Raw genomic sequence first — 17,579 nt, forward strand, 5'->3', positions numbered from 1 at the left:
ATTTGGCTCATTATGAGTCTGCGTAAGAAGTTCATTGATAGCCGAAATTGTAAAATAATAAGAAACAACATATACAATATCTATACACTTTTCAATACTAAAAAATAATTCCATATAATATTCATATTATATACAACATATATACAAAAAAGGCGACTCTTATGAGTGATAATATAAACACTTACATTTTACATTTAACAATATTCATGAATAATTTCTTTCTGCTTTTGAAAGCAAACCTTATAAATATATTTATATAATAGTATATATACGTATATACATAATAATACCACATAAATGTTTAAATTTATCTAGAAGTATAATGAATTTTTTTTCCTAAATTTCTTTTTTCATTTAAAAAGGCTTATTGATTTTTTTTCCGCTAACTAATAATATATAATACTAATATAATTTTCCCCTTTTATTTTTATTTTTTTTTGTAATTACGGTTTAAATGCATATAAATTATGAATTGAGCTTTATATTTTTATAATATAATATTATGAATTAATAATTATTATTTATAGATTTAAAAATACTACTACAACGTTTTTCCTTAAAATTTAAATATTACCTCTATAAGTCTCAAAGGTTAATATTCGGAAGAGAAAGCAATTTAAATCAAACATTTTCTATGATGGAAATTATTCAATGTCGGGTAAATTTATGAGAATTATTATATTTTCCCTTTTTGGTTATTAAAATTGTTGGAATATGTTGAAACCTATAAAAAATATTTTAAGCGGGTCCAATTAAATTTAGAGGTATTGATTGATAGCACTTTTGGCCATCATCGGCTTATGTCACTCCTCATGTAAGAAAATGGATTTGAATATTAATAAATATTACATTACAAAATTATCAGATTACAAATTAAAAATATTCATAAATAACAAATTATGACATTATTTAAATTTGAAAAATATATTACCAAAAATTATTTAATTTTTTTCCTAATTTAATTGTATACAGAGTGTAGATTAATTTCAATATAATATTATAACTTCTATATTATTATGATAGAAATAAAAATGTCTTATTATAAAATCTCTAAGCATAATGTTATCATTGATCCGACTAGCCCTGATTCTTTTAGCCCTTTCTAGCGAATACCTTTCAGAAGTTTGTATATTCATGATATGTATATGATTATAAAACTTTTCTAAATATTAAAAGAGGGTTTTAATGTACATATAATGTTATTTTATAATTTTTTAGACGGTTCTCATTCTAAGACAACTAAATATTGTACCTAATGTAAAATAATTTTGATCTCAAAAATACATTTTATCATAAATATAATTGAAATCAAAGACCTGCAACCAGTAAAATTGGTATGATTTTAAATCCGGACCAAGTTTTATAGATTTAATTTTAAAAAATTATATATATTAATGATCTACAAATAATAGAGAGCTTTGGAACAATTTTCAAAATACAGCCAAATTATTCAAAATAACAAAATTTTAAATAATTCGAAACTGAAATCAGGCTGGGCCAAAAAAAATTCCAGAAAAGTCTGGTTTTCCTACCAGATCTTAAATAATTTTATTAAAAAGTTCATTAGAAAATTTCTCAGGTTTAAAAAAAAATTCTTTGACACCGAAAGTAATCTATTAATTGTTTTTGACGCCAAGTTTGAAAATGGGTATCTCTTTAGATCTTTGATATCAAATATAAGTAAATTGCAATGTTCATCAGAACGTCTGGATAATTTTTAAAATATAATAAGAGATTGGTAACTATTTTCAAGTTAGACTAATTCATTGGTAAACAAATCCCTTTTATTAGGCTTGAAAAAATGCTGGAAGATATTTTTAAGACATGAACAAATTATTTATTTGTAATGTAAAAAAGATGTTAGACAATCTTTATTTTTCCTGTAAGGCACACAATATCAAGGAATATAGTAAAATAATCATATATTTTCCTTCTCAAAGGGGAATTTTTTTAAAAAAATTAATAAATATTGCAAAGATCTGCAGACCCGGCCGTAAGCCCCACGGACAGTATTTTAGTTTTTTAAATATCCCTGGCCGGGCAGGGTCTGAAAAAATAATTTTTCAAATACCCGGGCCGGGCCTAAAAAAAATTTTTATATACCCAGGCCGAGCCGAATATTTTGATACCAAATATTTTAAATCGCCATTACTAACCAAATTAAAAATAAATATAATATATAATATAATGAAAAAATCCTGGCCGTGAAAATGGTACCTCTGCTGTATTATAGCAACAAAAAAAATTTTTTAAGCAACTTCAAAATGAAAATTTTAGAAAGACAAAATTTCCAACATAAATATCTAAATATTAATCTTTGACAATTCTGATTCATTAATATATAGTGTGTCCTCTCTAATATCCACAATTACTTAAGTTGAAAATATTTTATCGACCTATTTATAGAGTTTTATTTTTAAATCATATGTCAATTATAATTGAGAGTATGCCAAACACAGTTAACTCAGAGAATTTCGACTCCTTTTGAAAATATTTATACTTCCTTGTATGAAATTATTTTTTCTGAAGAACTATTCCCCTAATGAGGCAATATCTTGAACAGGAGACGCTTGAGGATAATTTATGTAGAATTGACGCAATATAGTAGCATTCTATTCTTTGGAGAGGGCGCATTCAATACTAGGCGATTGGCCTTCTCTATATGCTCAATCATTTCAGATATTATTAATAAGATTAACATCCTGAATTCAAACTATTGTAGACCAATTTATTATTAATATTATATATTTTTTAAGCTGAATTATAATTATAACCAATGGTCATATATTTTAAATTATAAAACTTCATAAAGGAAAATATTTATACTAAGATTGTATACCTCAAAGATATTGATATGTTTGATTAATTTACAAATTATTTAGCACTCACTTATGATATCTATATCATAATTTGACTAATAGAATTTTTAGGGTCTTCTAAAATAATTTATTACCATTATTATGCTATTTTCTGATTATTTACTTAATAAGGTAACAAAATATTAAAATATCGGAAAACACTATTTATTAATTTATAGACTCCAATAAAATATAGACTTGTTCAATGACCCTAAATTTTTTAATATTATATTTCCTTCCTATTCTTCCTTTTTTTTGATTGAATATAACAATTAAAAAAATGATATTTAAAACTATAGGAGGTTTGGAGCACTACTTCATATTCATTTTAATTTCCATATTTTGTATTTTGCAATAAAGAGAATTAAATAAATAAACATTATTAATTATATTAAAATTAATTGCTGAATAATATAATGCATAATTATTAAAATAGAGGCAAATTAAATTTTATTGAGTTCCTCTAATCCCATTTATAAAAAGTCTAGACATAAAAATATTTTTTACCCCTGAATCTACAAGTTCCGGGTTTGGGGCTTGTTGGCGCAAAATAACACTTTTACTAAAATCAATCTTGAGAAAAAATATATAATAATTTAAAAATTTATTATCTTATGTCAAATATTACAATCATTTTGACACCTATGATATTTTGCAAAAATTGCGCCGATTAGCCGTGACATGATTTATAAAAATCTATGTAGATACGGTAGTAATGCAACTCTTCTTTTTTTAATATTATAAAAAAATTTTAGTAGAAAATAAATACAAAAGTTAACTAAAATAAAACTACTGGGCATTATGAAATAAGTATAGTGTATTTATCGCAATTAATGATACAAAATTGCTCTATTCAAGTCGATTTAAAAAAAAAAGGCTAACTCAATATTTTAGCTAGAAAAATATTGCATAGGTTTTGAGATTTCGATAATAGATGTCCAAATCTTTGTGCCATCTATGAGTAATATCTTTAGGTTTGCCTGATATTTTTCCAGATAAAATACTGAGTTAGCCGTTTTTAAAAAAATGGAGCGATTTTGCATCACGAATGCAATAACATAACATATTTTATTATTATGTTTTCTGTATGTATATCAACATTTTTTTAACAGAAATAAGGACTTTTAGCCTTCGAATTTGGTTTCCACACTTATAAGGTTAATTATATTTTGCTTATAACAGCATTATATGTATTTCCAATGAACTCTAATTTTAGAAATGTTGAATCCAATGATGTACATTATTTAAAAGCTATGAATAATTTACTCTTAATCCTATACGATAATCGATCGTAACTTAAAAATTATCAATTTCGTTCATTTTATAATAAAAAAAAATGCATTTATTGATGATTGAATATGCTTTTCTATTGCTTTTTTTTTCTTCTGAAATATTTTATTTTCAACTTCAATTAAAATTTACGAATAAATAGAGTCCGTCTCATTTACATTTTAGCGTTAAAATAGTTTATGGGAATTAAGGAACCCTCAAATTAAATAGAGTTGAGAAGAATTTATGCCACCCACTGATGAGGCTACTGATTTTACAAAATGGAATGAACAAATTTTTATTCTATACAATATATTTGATTGCAAAGTTTTATATAAGGGGCATGATTACTATTCTCGGTGAAAAAAAAAATAATATTGAGATTTTCATAAAATTTAGAATTATAATAATACTATATTTTTTTTATGAGAAGTGTAGTTATATTTTGATGAAAAACAGGTATAATATTACTTTCATTTTAATAAAATGATGATAAATAGTTTGGTTGTAATAAAACTTTATTTTTGTTTTATTAGATTAAGAAATAAATTATATACAACTATTAAAAAATAAATAAATAACCAATAATAATATCGAATAGAATGGACTCTAAGAAAACATAATTCGTAAGTTAGAATATAATTTATATACCACTCATAGGCATAGCCAAGATTTTTCTAGGAGGCTTTAGATCCCTACTAAAAAAAATTTGTAGGGTTTTCTTTCCTTTTTTTACAAATAAATACCAATTTAAATAATATTATGTATATTATAACATATTGTATGCATTTTTTGTGGGAAAGGAGGCGTGAAGATACAGGGAGGGGGATTTTTATTAGCTTGGTTCGCCTGTGATAACCAATATAGGTGTAAATATAAAGTCCTAATATTTTTTCAATTAGTTTAGTTACGTATCATTTTATTAAATATATCGATTTTATTGAATTAGCATGAATATTTTTTGAATACACCACTATTTGCATAATGAGATAAGTGAGAAGTCACTTCTCTTTTTTTTAAAAAATAGTAAATATATAATTAAATTATTTAGCTTTTTCATATCCAAAAATTAACATAATATACAAAATTTAATATAAAATTTTAATTAAATATCTATTTAGATTTGGAAAATAATTTTTATGCGTGAATTGGTTATATTTTAATTATATTAGAAATACTTGAATCTAACAATATTGACTCTTTATAAATAATATATTAATTAATATAATATTATTTATTCTGACATTCTTAATTGGATGATTTATGATTAAGAAGATGTATACATGTTCTACACGGGTTTTCTAATAAGTATAATATTCTAGAGCCTTGAATCAGACCTAATCAGTTAATTTGATAAAAGTATATAACTTTCAATCTATAGATTATGTTTTAACACATATTGTTTAACTTCTTTTTGTGTTAATTTTAATGTGATAAAAATCACCAATTGGATATTGATTTTAACATGTTCAGCCTTTAAAAATGTTTCAAATAAAAAATAATTTGATAATAACGAATTAATTTTAATAAGCTTTTTAAAATCATCTTATCACCATAATAAATCTATCATTTTACAGAATGAGAGTTAATCGAATTAAAAAATGACAAATTGACATTCAAAAATTGTGATTTATAAATAAAATTTTATTAAAATAATTAATAGAATTGCTAAATAAATATTTTTCAAAGTTTAATCTAAGATTGTTTTTAGAATATTTTTTTTGTTATATAGAGTTTTAAATATAATTAATTCATGGTCTCTGCAGCTGGTCTTATTAAATGTTATTGAAGATTATTCTAATAAACAAGGCTTTTTCTTTTCTTAATTCAGATTCAGAAATTTTGTAATTTCAACAAAAAAAAATTCAATAAATCACAAAAAAAATATATATTATAAAATATAGTTTATATTGTACATTAATTTAAATTAAATTTTCAATGAATTCTTTTATTATTGCGTTTTTCTTATATTATCACTTTATATTTATATTATAATTAATTAGAGTTTACATTTTTGCAATTTATTATTAATCATTTATGATCATCATTAGACTGGTATACTTCAATTCCGATTTTTTGACGAATATAGAAGTTCTTCAAAACTACCCCAGTGTTGCAAGAAGTTTCCCTACTGAATATTTTTTTTCATGAAGGGCTCCCCAAAATTACCCAGTGCCTTTAATTAATGAGTAAAAATATGATTTGAAAGATGGGAGTATTTTATTATTTTATTAGTTTCTGCAATTTCTGTGCAACTGAATATGTCTATAAAACATGAGTACTCCCAAGCGAAAGGCTCAAACAATTGGACGAAGTATATGCCATCAGGACTTTTATGGTTACCTAGGTTTATTCCTGTAGGCTCAAGAGTTTTCTGTATGGTATTTTTGTTGTGGCAAATTATCTTATACTATGTATAGTTGGCCATCCTTTAGAGTATTAATAATAGAGGATGGTGTCTGTTTGGTGAAACATGTATATTAAAAAAGGTGCAGCTATAAAATTAGTTGGTGCTAAACCTATCCATAGTTCTCCAGTGGATAAACAGAGCCCCAAGCTTTCACTGATATGTCATAAGCTAGTCATTGCGGTTGTTTTTTTAAATCTTTTTACGAATTTCAGGCTTGATTATCAAATATTACTCTATGTATTCAAAGAAACGGATTATAAGATTGGGAAGTGTACTTACGCCCAAGATCGTGTCTAATTGTAGGACTTTATATTGCACGAAAACTGGTTTCATATTTGAAAATTTATTGATGATATAAATTATAAAGAAAAAGGTGAAACCAACACCAACTACAAGTTTACTTGATAAAGTAGCATGTAGCCAAAGGAGAGGTGAATAATTCTTTCAGCAAGGCCTTAGGTCACCCCTCAAGAGCACCTAGCATATTGATATCCCCCTCGAGAGAACTAAGCATATTGATATTGCAAATATTAGAGCCGAATGAAAGGAAATTGTAATCTTTGGGACAATAAGAAAGAAAGCCTGATGAGCAGATAATGGGAAGAGGATTTGTTTTATTCAATTTGGTACTTTAGATAGTTTTCAACAGAGCCCTGCATCGGGTCAGTTTTGACTCTAAGGGAAAAAAAATTAGTTTTTGTTGTATGCGAGTCTTTTAGATATAAAAAAATTCGGATCGAGTCATATCAATCCTAAATTATTATCTATCATTCGATTCTGGTTCATCCGGCGAAATAGGAAATTCAGATCTGACATCCCAGGGTTCTTGTAGGAAGGTTTAGAATTTTTTTTTAATATATAATATTAATTTAAATAAAATAAAATAAAGAATGATATGATTTAGAAGATATATCTTGTTAAAAAGAAAAAGGCGTAATAAAAATATCTTTAATATATATATACTATATATAAAATATTGAGCTGCTCATAAAATTTTAATTTGAAATTGAACACAAGATTTTTTAATTGCCTGAGTCCACATAATAAAATCATGTCCGAGTTTTAGGTTAAGTCAGGCATGTCTGTGGAGTGGCTCTGATATGTAGCAGATATTGTCATATTAATATAGTTAATTCTTGATATTCGGTAGCATTAGAGAATGTCATTATACTCATTATAATGTGCATGCTGCACTCAGTTTGAAGAATTTGCAATTATTATTTTTTCTTTCTTTCTTTCTATGGTAGGCTTTTTAGGGCAACAATTTTGAACAGGGTAATGGGTTGAGCTAATTAATATATGAAAATTTTTGAAGTTATTTACTAATACAACGAGAAAAAATCCTCAAAAATCAGTAGTTTTTTTTCTTTTACCGGCCTCATTTTTATTAATTTATTTTATCATGTTAAAAAAAAAATTAGCATTTTATTTAATCAAATTTAATTTCTCTTCTTATAGATATAATATTTAATTTTAAAAAAAAATTTACATAAAAATAACTCAATATTTTGCTGAATCAAAAATAGTTTGCTAATTTAATATGCAAGAATCGTGTTTTGATATTTAAAAATATATATTATATAATAGTTGTTTTTATTAAATTTTGATAAACTAAATATTTTTTTAAACATTCGATGAAAATTAGGATTTTCATTTCTTATAATATTATTTTTGATAGATGATTATTTTTTTAAATGAAAAAATATTTCTATAATTTCCGTCAACTTATATAATATTTATATAATATATACATCGAAAAAGATAATAATTAGTGATCCCAATTAAATTTTCGAAATTTTTGGGAAAAAATTATTCATTAGGGCTCTGTATTGTAATTTTTTAAGTAGATAGATTAATTACTTCATTTTTTAAATAAAATAAAAAAAATTGTATATTAACTTCAAATAGCTAATTATGAAATGAAATCGATAGAAATTTTATCAATTAAATCAAGTTCGTATTTAATCGGAATTATGCTATTTAATTTAAAATTCATTCACACAGCAAATTAATTAAATGAATTAAAATATTCAGATATTATATATAAAATAGGTATATGATAGCGTTTTTCTTCGAATGTCTGTTCATAGCTTATTCACTTATAACTTACATTTTCTGTCTATATAATAAAAATAATGTATAAACTCTTCACTATGATAAGAAATAATGATATATAAATTTATTAAATATTTATGAGAGAAAAATTTAAAAAAACTAATTAGCAGAGAATTATAAAATAAAAACAGAAATTTATGTGGCAGAAAAAGTTAATAAATTAAATGTACTGATAGGTCTGAACCATAAACTCTATATAATCTAAAGCAATAAAAAGTGTATCTATAAGTATATATATTCAAGCCCGTTTATATGTATTAAATAAATAATTCCCATGGAGTCTAAAATGGTCAGATAATTGAGAAGATCACTTAGAGGTTATTATTATTTCTCATATTACCAGTCAGCTATTTAAGGAATACATGTTAGGAATGCAGATTGACCTAAAGTAAAAATAAATGCAAATGCACTAAAATAATTAAATATTGTCATTTTCAGTTCGAATGATTAGCAGAACTAGTGTTGTTAAACGGCTCGATTTAAGCCGATTTTTAAAAACGGCTTACTCAATATTTTAGCCAGAAAAATATTACGCAAGACTGAAGATTTTGGTCATAGATAGCACAAATGTTTATACGTCTATTAGCGAAGCCTCCAGGCTTAGGAAATATTTTTCTGGCTAAAATATTGAGTGAAGCGTTTGTAAAAATTGGCCAAAATCGAGCCGTTTAACAACACTAAGCAGAACTCATTGACATTTATTTTATTTATAAATTCTGTTTAAAACATCATCCTTAACTCCTTTTAAATATGAGTTACATAATTTCCTCTGGTATATAAATTAGGTTTACATAACATTTTCATACTAAACAACTAACTTACTTATTTACGTTGGGACACTTTTTGTTCAAACCTCAAATACCATTCTGAATAAATAAAATATATCCTGAATCCCAAAGAATAAGTTGTTTAAAATATTTAGTATATTCTTTTAGGAATTATTTTTTTAGAAATTAATTAATTTTTTTTTAAACTAATATATCTTAATAAGTGGTAAGGTGGTCCAACATATGTTAGCCCACCAAAAATGAGGGTTTAAATATAAAAAGTTATATTAATTTATTGAAAATATATGTTAGTGGTCATATTTTTTTTCCAACAATATATGGAATTTTTTAAATTTTAAATCAATTTTTTGAGAAATTTTTTTTTTAAATTTAAAAATCTGATTTTACCGGCATGAACTTTTGAGTCATTTATAATTTATATTCGTTTTTAATTTTTTTAAATATAAATTATAAATGATTCAAAGGTTAACGGCAAAATTGTCTACAATTCATAATAGGTATTCTCAATAGCTCCACTAGGGAGGGAGTGCACAGGAGCTCGAGCCCACTGAAAAATTTGAATAGCCAACCTACCTAAAAAAAGAGGTTATTATAAAAATGTTAGCTAAAAAGTGCCACTTTGAAAATTATTTATTTTTTTAAGCTACCTGAGATTGTAAAAGCTAGTGAGGCCCCTTGAAGATTTTAAACATGCTTACATTCCTGGTAAAATCGGATTTTAAAATTTAAAAAAACCCACTCAAAAAATGATTTGTATTAAAAAATAACACATTGCCGGAAAAAACACATTGCCGCCAACATAAATAAAAATAACTTAAGTAAATAAAATTGAATATAAAGAAATTTTTAGGGACTTTTCTAAAAAAAAATTAAACAAAAAATTATTTAATTATATAAAAATAAAACTCTATATTTAACATTGATAAATATTTATTTGCATTTGTTTAACCTAAATAAAATATAAATATTATTATACTTTATAGGACTAACGTTTCTCGGATTAAACATCAGCATGCCCTTTTTATAAATGTCATTTAGGAATGGAGTTAACGTGTCTCTGCCCCCAACGTACCCTATTTCACTTACGTTTAAGATCACATGCTTTGTTTTAATTGACTGGTTTTAACCCGAACCCGCCCGTTCAATGTTTTAAAAAAAATTATAACTCGCCCGCGCATGGATTTTTAAAAAAATTATCCCATCCAACCCACTTTGTGCTGAAACTTATAATATATACAATATTATAAAAACTTATAATATATACAATATTATAAAAACTTATAATATATACATTATTATAAAATAATATAGCTGTATCTGTTCATTTAGCCCGAAAATTAAAATTACCCGTCCACTCAATATTTAGATTTATTAAATCCACCCGCTCATGCAAGTGCGGGCGTTGACTGGCTAAACCACGCTCATGGCAGACTTCAATTTAGAATCTTATGGTAATGATAAGAATCCTCGACGAAAGGAAAAATACCAGAGATTTGAACCCAATTAGTTCACGAATTTTTGCTGGAAATTTTATTAACAAGAAGATAATCGAAACCGATTTTCCTAAATGGATCTGAACATTCCCCTGGTCATTCCATATTACCCCGAGTTAGATGGGTTGTCCTTAAATCGGTTTTTGTTTGGTCTGTGACTTCAAAGTCTCCTGACAAATCTAAATTTTAAAACCCTAATTTTGGTTCACATCCTTGTAAAATACTATTAAAAAATTGTAGATTGAAATTAAATATTTGGTTTCGAAGGTTTGATTGAACAATAATTGTGTGGGAGGAGCTAAGTTAAGGTTGACCTTACCTAAACCCAATTATAAGCGATATTGAATTATTTAGCTATCAAAATTTTATTTAATTCTGGTCAGTTAGAAGAATAATCTGAATTTAGTGTAAGAGCAAAAAAAACCCGCTATATAGTTCCAAACAGCAGCTATTATTAGTCAAGTGCGGGTTATCAATGAGAGATATAGAGGCAAAGTCCATTGGATATTATTAAGAACTCAAATATCAATGTTTAAATTAAAGGCCGCGCGAGATCTACCTTTTTATTTTCAAACCTCAGACCTTGTATTTATTTAAAAAAAATATATTTAAGCCCAGCCCAGGGTATGAATTTCCCTTGATGTCAAACTACCAATTTATACTTTCCTATTATAGTTGGTCTCTCCCTGTAAAAACTTATTTAAAAATATTTAAATGTTCTGCATATGACAATTTTTCATTTGTGAACAGAAATGTTATCATCTAATGAAAGTTAAACTGTATATTTTTTTAAAATAGTTATGTTTTCCCCTACTTCACCTCTTAATTGGAAAAGTAATTATTTTAAACGTAAACTCTAACAAAATAAAAATATTAAAATATCAAACCATTTCCGTTTAACTTCAAAAGGGAAGATGTAAAGGTTTTTTACTTATTATATAATAAAACTAAATAATTTATAGCCATATTATAAATTTGAAATTTTTTAGTATATATAATCATTTATTTAGATAATAAAATAATGGTTTTTTTGCAAAAAAATATATAAATTATTAAATAATTTATAAAATTTAGAGTACATTTTAAGGAGACAGACCGGAAATAAGTGGCCATGTTGTTTTGCTCGTGGTCTTAAAGTTTTTAGCGATATCATTTTGAGGAAAGTCATTTTTTTCTACAAGATATTGACTGGACATCTTATTTTAAAATAATTTATCATTAATATGAACTATAATGATATAGAATTTATTTATATTTATCCGAACCAAACCTAAACCCTCATCTTTATTTGAGTTCAAACCCTAAAAGATATTTTTTTGGTTCTCAAGTCCTGACTTCAATTATTGATATATATATTATTTATAAATATTAAACACTTATTATACAAATGCTTATATTATATCTAAAAGAGAATAATACACATTTACTCAAGTTAATTAATTATACATTATGATTAATAAGATTACCTAACCCATGAGGGTCACTTATTACCTTTCTATTTATTGTTATTAAATAGTCCTTTATATAGTGATAAACAAAGCATTTAAACTCATATTTTTTTTGTGAATAGATTAATGTGTAAGGATTCCTATATGAAAAAAAAATTTGATAATGTGATTTTGGGTTCAACAGGGTGTCTAAATATTTTTTATTGTATTAATTAATAGAATAAATTGGCATAGATTAGGCATATTTGGTGAAATTTTTCGACAAATATCTAATAGAAAAAAAATTAACCATTAGAGTTTAGTGCTCTAGAAGAAACTTTGAGCTCACAATAATTTTAGGCTCTCTGGTTTACCACTGAAACCCCAAATAGTTATTAATGATAATAAATAGATGACATAATGTCTTCCCATTAAGATAGCACCGCAGTTATAACAAATATAATGATAATTGCATCGTAAAATTAAAATATTCAAAAAAATGAAGATAGTAGCTAAAACAACTAATAAATTATATTAATTGGCAATGGCCAGGATTTGGTGGGGGGGGGGAGGCTATTAGGTAGATCTTCCCCCATAAATTTTCTTGGAGTGTTTTAGGGTTATAAATTGCAAACTTTGGCTATGTTACATTTTTTAAAATCATTTTCGTTTTTTAAAAAATATTAAAATAGATTTTTCTGAAAATTTTTAAGCCATTATTTAAAAAAAATTATTACCTTATAGTTATTTTTCTTTTTATAATAGTTATATATTGTATATATTTTTTTGAAGAGGGGGGGGGGATATGTAGGAGAAAATTTTTGAAATAATTTTATAGGATATTTATTAAAACAATAAATTTCCAGAGGATGAAACGCTCCTCCTTCATATTGTGCAATTGTAGCTAAGTAGATTCATTGAAAATGTATTAATATAATATAACCTTTATGAACTTTCATTATGACAAATTAATAGTAAATAATTTTAATTATAAATAACAGATTATATCACCCCAAATTTTTTTTTATTTACTGTCATTGTTCTCCATCCTTACTCCGTACTTTCTGATATTTCACCTACGATCTTACATCTTAACCCCGCTATAGTAGAGGCAGCTGCCCCCTGGTGATCTAAACACTCCATAATTAATATAATATAGTAATAAAAGATTCCTGGGGCTGTGGACCATAGCCGCAGTTTCACGGGAGTGCATTTAATATAATTTCAAAAATATTTAAGTTATTATGATATTGAGTTAAATAATAAATTAATTTTCATTTTTCATTGTATTTGCATACGATAAAACGATTAATACCATTATTGATATAATATCTATTAAGATGGTCATTAATAAACAATGCCCAATTTCCTAAAATGTTTACATAAAACTAGTGGCGAAAACAAATAAATAATAGCTTTTTATTTATGGAGTTTCTCCCTTATAAAGTTAAATTGATGAAAGAAAGAACAATATGACGATTATTTTAGGAGATAGACAAATGTCTTGTATATAGAAAAACAGCAATTTTTGGTGAAATTTGATCAATACTAAATTTGTGTGAATACCCAATTACCCTAGACACTAGCTATGAGCCTTAGTCTAATCAAGATTTAAAGATTTTGTAAAAACTTTTACAAGACAATATTATAAAACCTTGCCAGATATTGCGTAGGCACAATCAAAGCTCTTATGGTCTCAATACAATGACTAATCTATATCTTTTATCATATTGGTAGTCATCGAATATTACTGGACAAGTCCCTCTAACACGGGCTAAAATATTATAGAATTTCTTTGATAAAATCTTGGGATGGCAGTTTTATTTTATAGCAATTTTTGATGCAATCGCATAGTGGAGATATAAAAATGGAATAAAATTCTCTTTAAGATTACCTTCTGTAAAATATTTATATTTATCCTACCCCCATCCTAGAATATAATGAATGGATAATACATACATAAAATAAATATACTGAAGCTTGAACCTCGACGGGCAATAAAAATAAATTTACCATTATTAATCATCAAGAGCAAATCGATCTATGGTTAAAGTAAGTATAATTATATCCTTTATGATATTTAAATATAAAGCAGTAGAATAATATTTAGCCTATGCACTAAAACGGGTTTTAAATATTTTGATGAGAAAGATTAAAATACTTCCACGAGTGCAGCTTGGAACTTTCAGTTTCATAAAAAAATACTAGGAGGGACTGGTAAGTGGTAGCAACGCTATGAAAAGGAAAACGTCTATAACTTTTTACTCCTAATAGCTAGACATCTAAAAATTATCAAAATATGACTTTTTATGCCTCTTATTTATGTTTAATTTTTGAAAAGGTGAGGGATTGGGTCTTCGATGTTAATGGCAAAATACAATGTCTTCCTTAAAAATAACAATTTCAATTTTTTGTTTACAACTAGTGTTCGCATTTGGCCTGTCCCATCTGACTATTGGACCTGACTGGACAGTCATGTCTGACAACACAGTCTGATCCGACCTAAGACCGATTTAGAAAGATAAAAGTTTACAATAAATTACCTTTTAATTAATGTATATGAACACTTAAAACATGATTATTATTTAATGCCTAACACTTTATAACATCTCATTAATGTTTGCTTTTTCTATTCTTTTGCATAAAGAAACAATATATATAAAATATTTATTTATTTAAGAAAATATCCTTGAGGGAGAGACGAGCCAGGGATAGGCTCACGGTGACTGGGACATCAGAGGAATCTGAGAAAGATGATATAAATTATCTAAAGTTATTTAACCAATATTTTATATCCAATTAATTCCAACATATTAGATTGGTGATAAAGGAATCAATATCGATTCTCAATTCTGGTCAAAATAGCAATGATTTATCTCCCACAACAGGCTACATCAGCAGCATCTGAAGATCAATTCTTAATCTAGTGATAAAATATCCAAAAAAATGGAATAGAATGAATTCAAAGATGGTTGAATCATGGATAAAAAATGGAATTTGATTTTTTAGAATATTATTAGAATACTTATATATAATTCAATTTTATTTTATAACCAAATATCTATCATATATTATATATATATATATATATCAAAAATAATTAAATATGCAAATTTGCATTATATTCAATATTGATGATATAATTAAAATATTGGTAATTTAACACATTTCATTTTCAATAAATTTAATACAGAATAAAATTTTCATAGCACAACAAAAAAAACATATTTTAAATGAGACTGGATTCATGGTCCCACGGTCTCATCCGACCTAACAGCCGAGCGGTCTAGTCCCATTTTAGAAAAAAACCCGGACGGGATCGGACCGCTGCAAACACTATTTAAAACTACAAATAATCATATACAAGTTTCTAATATAGTCTCATCTGTGCAAGGAGGCTCATTGCAAAGGATGTTTGGAAGCCACAATATATTTATAGATAAAATATCAAGCAGGGACTCGAAAATATCTGATTTTTTAATTGCCGAATATTAAAATTTTGATATATTTTTTTTTGAATTTCATGGTAATGTTTTATTAATTACAATATGCATATTAACTATTTCTTTGTATTTTAAGAGCTGCCTCATTAAAATACTAAATCTATACATAATATAGTAGATTCGTTAATAACTAAGCAAGTTATTTATTATATGATCCAATTCTATGCTTATAGATATATTAACATTACCTTATTAAGTTTCATATTTGTAGTTTATCAGACTTGTGACTTTTGCTATACTCGTCATATAAATGAAACATTTAATTGCTTAGGTGTTAGGCAGCCTTCATATTTATATTATTTTCAGCTGATGAATGGGGAAGGGGGGTGATTCCAGAATGTCCACACCCTCCTAAGCCAATGAAATGCCCCATATCCCCTTAAAATTTGACCCCTACTCTACTCTTCAATATTATTCAGGGTCTTCATAGCTACCTACTCCCTTCAAATTTAAAGAGTAGAAGTCCCTGGGGACGGTTAATTAAGTATAATTGTTTCGCAAATTATTTATAAAATATATAAATATTGATGGAGTGCGATAAGGAGGCTCGTATGCAGGAATTTGTTATGCGTTGTGGGGAGGGGGGGGGGGGGGTAATTATTTTTTTTTAGAATTATTCTAAGAGCTATTTATATCTATCTTAAAATTCAATATTGACAATTTCTAATACAAATTTTTAATATAAATTAATGATAAAATATTTAAAGTGTATATAAAGGATGTAGGAATCAGAATTGTTAAAGTAGAGCGCTACATTTTTTAGTAACGTAGTTGCGCCGCTAATTTTAAAAAAAGATAGCTATAGCGGTAAAGCGCTTTTTTTTAGATTAAAATTTTAAAATATATACTATGAAAAAATACTAACATTATAATTTAATAATTAATTTAATTTTATATTATAATAATTGAATTTATATCTTAAAAAATGCTTTATAAATCTAATTTATCGAGTTATTTAAAGTATAGAATGCTGACAATAGAGATAGATATGAAAGATAATTTTGGGACAGATAATAACCATAAAATTTCATTGGAATTACCTTTCCCCAAATTTGTGAAATATGTTAAACTTAATTTTTTTTAAAAAATCAATATATGATTTAATATAAGATGTATAAAATAGCGAAGGACAATCAATAAATATAGCAGCTTTAACTTAAAAAAATATGTAAAGATAATATTTATCATTTTTAAAAATTGTTTATCTACTATATTACATTTAGAATGCCCACACCTCAGATTTAAGAGATTGAAATTGGCATACTAGAAGAGGCATATCCAATAAATCAAATTTAATTCATATTAAATTGATTAATCCTACAATATTAGATGTTCAAAAATTAGCTGATAAAGTCATAACAATTATATAATTAATATAGTTAGGTCGATTTTCCTGGTCAATCCCTTATCCCAATCTGATTACATTCATTTGGTACCAAGATATCCTGCACACAGAAGTGAACAGTAATAATTTGGACAATTTAAAGAAATGAAAGAGCCTTTAATATTAAATCTATCAGACGTCTCTTTTTCCTCAATTGCTGCAACAATTATTGTAAGGCAAACTTTTACTTTCTGATCCCCGCTCTAGACTTGGAAATGATAATAAAGCAATAATTTTATTAATAACATGCAATAAAATAAATAATGCTTATATTTTACATATTTTTAGACATGGGCGCACGAAACTATCGAATTGGCGGCCAGCGGCGAGCC

The 17,579-nt window shown here is 25.8% G+C and overlaps 1 long non-coding RNA gene across 1 annotated transcript; it reads left to right on the forward strand.

Moving 5' to 3' along the window:
- Positions 1-440: 440 nt before the first annotated feature.
- Positions 441-15,289, forward strand: LOC135923152 (uncharacterized). Its single transcript, XR_010571146.1, has 3 exons — positions 441-658; positions 15,041-15,132; positions 15,178-15,289. It is a non-coding gene; the product is annotated as an uncharacterized LOC135923152 (long non-coding RNA).
- The last annotated feature ends 2,290 nt before the right edge of the window (positions 15,290-17,579 follow it).

The sequence above is a fragment of the Gordionus sp. m RMFG-2023 genome, chromosome 2, assembly GCF_954871325.1.
Source record: "Gordionus sp. m RMFG-2023 chromosome 2, tfGorSpeb1-WG-v2, whole genome shotgun sequence".
Taxonomy (NCBI): Eukaryota; Metazoa; Nematomorpha; class Gordioida; order Chordodea; family Parachordodidae; genus Gordionus; species Gordionus sp. m RMFG-2023.